Source organism: Rhincodon typus, chromosome 1, assembly GCF_021869965.1.
Source record: "Rhincodon typus isolate 14 chromosome 1, sRhiTyp1.1, whole genome shotgun sequence".
In the NCBI taxonomy this organism is placed as follows: domain Eukaryota; kingdom Metazoa; phylum Chordata; class Chondrichthyes; order Orectolobiformes; family Rhincodontidae; genus Rhincodon; species Rhincodon typus.
Genome location: NC_063332.1, coordinates 36,998,046 through 37,002,614, shown reverse-complemented (window position 1 = coordinate 37,002,614; position 4,569 = coordinate 36,998,046).

The following is a 4,569-nucleotide window of genomic DNA, read 5'->3' as shown; positions in this document are numbered from 1 at the left end:
GACCCTTCTTTTCTGAAGAAGGGTCTAGGCCCGAAACGTCAGCTTTCCTGCTCCTCTGATGCTGCTTGGCCTGCTGTGTTCATCCAGCTCTACGCCTTGTTATCTCAGATTCTCCAGCATCTGCAGCTCCTACTATCAATCAAAGTAAACGTCTGTTTGAGTGGTCACCCAGTTCTAATGGAGGTCGATACTGGTGCAGCTGTATCAGTGATTGCAGAACCAGTCTTCAACAAAATTCATTCTGGACTCCAAACCTTAAGTTTGCATAAGACCTTAGCTAAACTGAGAACCCATAACAAGGAACCTTTACAGATTAAGGGAACAACTTTGGTTCTGGCCTCTTATGAGACGCAGCTGGTTCAGTTACCACTGATTATAGTAAAAGGCTCATGCCTAAGTCTGATGGGACGAAATTGGTTGAGAAAGATTCACTTTGATTGGCTCAACATTTTTCAGTTAGAAAATGGCTGCCTGAGTGAAGTTCTAATTAAATACCTGGAACTTTTTCAGGAAGGTCTAGGAACTAGAGCCAGCACCACTTTGCATGTTGACCAAGAAGCAATTCTACGATTCTGCAAGGCCCACCCAGTGCCATTCATCATATGGGCAAAAGTAGAGGCAGAAATCAGGAGGCTGGAAAGCAAAAGAATCATCAAACCAATCCGGTTTATGGAAAGGGCAGTACTGGCATTTCCTAAAGTCGAATGGTATTTGGCATGGAATGACGGCTCCATACCATCCATTGTTCAATGCTCTGGTGGAAAATGCAGTCCAAACTTTGAAGGCGGGCTTAAAGAAACAGCCTACAGCTTCACTTGACAGCAAACTGTTCCCCTTCCTATTTGATTATAGGACCACCTGCCATTCAACTACAGGGATAGCTCCAGCAGAATTGCTAATGAGGAGCAGATCAGGTTAAATCTGATCTTCTTGGATTGGGGGAAAGGGTGAAATGGCATTAGGAACACCAACGCTGGACACAAATTCTGCTAAGCGGGAGAAACAGTTTACTTCAGGGGACGAAGTTTGGTGCCGAAACCTCGGGAATGGCTCTGCGTGGGCAAGAGACATGTTTGATGTAAGATCAGGCCCAGTGACATACAAGGTTTGAGTAGGTGAGGCAGTCCTGAACAAGCATGTGGACCACAAGAAAGCTGAAAACTTGCACACAGGGCAGGAGCAAAACATAACCAGCCCCTCAGAACAGATGGAAAAGCTGTTGGAACCTGTGGGTTCTCCCCCTCTGTCTAGCATTGAAGAAACCTCGGAGTCTGAGATGATGCGGCGGATGTTGCAGCGTCAACACTTTCACTGCCTGAGGAAGAGGATCAATTTCTTCCGAGATACTCCGGGCACAAGATGCGGGCTTCAGTCTGGGACACACTGCTTGTTTCCAGCGTTAGTCGAGGAACTACCTAGGAACTACCTAGGTGCGAAATACCTAGGAGAAGCTACAAGAAAAATAGCAGCCTACGACCCCGGCCTTAGAGAGGGAAGGATGTGATGATTGGGAATGGGAGTTGTCTCAGCCCTTCCTGTGCCATGCTGTTTGCTTCTGGTGGGAAAAGTGGAAGATGGTCTGCACAGACCCCAAGTGAGCTATTTGGGTGAGCTATTTGAGAGGCTAATCAAAGTCTTCTTTCTGCCTCTGTCAGCATTTCACTGCTCATAGCTGTGACTCGACCAGATGGAGAAATGGCCTGATAAACCCTGACAATCTGCCAGCAGGATCTGCTGGGGTGCAATAGGGGCAGCTCCCTTACTGAATATTCTTCAGGTCTAGTAACTCAAAGGGCCCCTCCAGCAGCAGCAGCAGCATGCCCCCTTTTAAAATCAATGCTGGCTGCCTCCTCAGCAATACACCCCACTATTACCCCCATGCCTTGGCCTCCCTTGCCTGGTGATGAGGATATACGTTCATCACTGCACCCTCTTCTTACAGGTTCAGTCCCAAATCCTGGTGTTGAAGTGTTAGACTCCTGATTGGACTAGTAACTCCTGGCTGGGAGGGGAAGGAAGACACAGGGGAGGGAGTAGTGGGTCACGAGCCTTAATTAAGTAACTGCTGAGTTCAATGTGCTGCAGCAGTCACACTGTGTGCTGAAGTGGGCTCCCTCCAACCCAACTCCCTTCCTCCCTATCCCTGGTTCAGGTCCACTCATCTGAAGTTTACATAAACTCAGCACGATTCACTGGCCATGATAGGTGTTGGATTTCCATGCAATGTTACCATTGTGATTGAGCTATAAGGCACATCCTGCAAATATCTATTAATGTTACTGCATTGAAATCTGCAGAGTTTAAGTGAACAGAAGACTGATTTTGAAAATTAGAAAAAGGTCTCAAATTGGCAAAGAAATTCAGAAGGATTTAAGACTTTTCAATGATTGAGATTCTCACAATTTAAACCAAGACTTTGCCAGGAAGTGGTTGCAAGTTCACAGCTGAAAAAGATTATTTTAGAAGTTGTACAAGGAGACATGCTTTGTGTTTAGACTTTGAAGCCTGTGAAAACGTCCATTTTATACTCATGGAAAGTTGGGAAAGCCTCCATCTTGGCTGCAAAAGGCGTGAATCAACATCCTGATTGTTCTGATACTATTTAACTATTGAGCTGAAATAAAAGCTTGAAAGAAGTAACACAATACAGTTAATGTTGTTTAAATTTGTACTGTGAGAATATCATACAGTATGATTGCAGAAGATTTTGAAAATCTGAAAGCAGAGTTTAAAAATATCTCTTTACTCCTTGCTATTCATTTCCTGCTTTTTCTTAAATAATCAGAACCTCCAAAATAAAGGTTTTCAAACTCCTTCATTGATAAAACAGACTCATCAATAACTCCACCAACAATTCTGTCTCTGATGAATTCTGATTTCGAAGCTCCAGAGGTGACAGTTTTCCACTAATTGAGGAGCCACATAGTCTACTTCTGCTCCAACTCATATGTTCGGAAAATGTTTCTTATAGTCAAAGGAAGATTGGAGAAAGCTATTCAAATCATGCTGGAAGCAAAAATCAGAAAGCCTCTCAGACAGATTAGAAACGTGGGGAGTATCCTAACATGCTCCTGATTTGTACCTTGTAGATGGATAAGTTTTGGGGAGTCAGAAGTTACTTACTGCAGGATTCCTAGATTATGATTTGCTCTTATAGCAACTATATTTATGTGGCTATTCCAGTTCCATTTCTGGTCAATGGTAATCACCAGGATATTGATAATGTGGAATTGTATGAACAAGACGCATTCTTATTGAAAAAATAAAATTTCGAGCAGGCTTGACAAGGTAGAAGCTTGAAGGGATGTTTCCCTTTATTAGAGACTCTAGGGCCATCGAGCATAGTCTCAGGGTAAGGAATCCCCAGTTAGAACAGAGATGAGGAGGAACTTGGTTTCTCAAAGGGTAGTGAATCTTTGTAATTCTTTACTACAGAGGGCTTTGTTTTAAGTACATTCAAAGCTGAGAGAGACAGATTTTTAGATTTAGATTTCAATTTATTTAATATTGTCACTTGTACCTAGGTACAGTGAAAAGTGGACAATATTGCCACTTTCTGGTGCCATATTGGATTACAGAATAATTTACTGAATAAATTGTATAAATGGTAAAATACTGAATGAATTATTATTAAATTGATATTACTAAAACTGAAACAGCTTCAAAAGTTCATCTTTCCCTTTCCATAGACTTCACCCTCTCTGCTCCTCCAGTAGCCATTGTCTGACATCATCCCCAGGGGTCATGGCAATGTGATCCTTTTCTGCGGTCACCAGCACTGTCACTTCCGCTTCTACCGCCTCCAAGCAGGAAATGGTCATGTTGTGTGGGTCCCGCACCTCCTCCAAAGCTGGACATAATTGATGGGATAACAAGGTCTAGAGCTGGATGAACACAGCAGGCCAAGCAGCATCAGAGGAGCAGGAAAGCTGACGTTTCAGGTCTAGACCCTTCTTCAGAAAAATAAACCCTGAGTCTCCAAAGAGCATCCCACCCAGACTCACCCCATCACCCTGCATTTCCCATAGCTAATCCACCCAACCAGCACATCCCTGGACAGTTTGGGGCAATTTAGCATGGCCAATCCACCTAACCTGCACATCTTTGAACTGTGGGACAAAACCTATACGGGTACAGAGAAAGTGTACAAACTCCACACAAACAGTCACTCGAGGGTGGAATCAAACATGGGTCCCTGGAGGTGCGAGGCAGCATTGCTAACCACTGAGCCACTGTGCTGCCCCAGACCTTCAGCAACTTAAGCAACAAATCTTCATGTGTGTACCTAGGCATTCAAGTTAGTCAGGTTATTTTCAAAGGAGAAAATTTACAGTCAGCTTTCTCCATGCTGCTACACTCTAGCAGGTTCAATTGGGCTTGGATAGCTCCATTGCCTGGACAGGTAGTTTACATGATACCAACAGTGTGGATTCAATTGCCACACTGGCTGACGTTACCGTGGAGGTAATACCTTCTCAATCTTGCTCCTCATCTGAGGTGTGGTGTCCCTCTGGTTAATCTCATCATGAGTCATCTGTCTTGAGTGGAACTATGGAGACTATCTCTTTT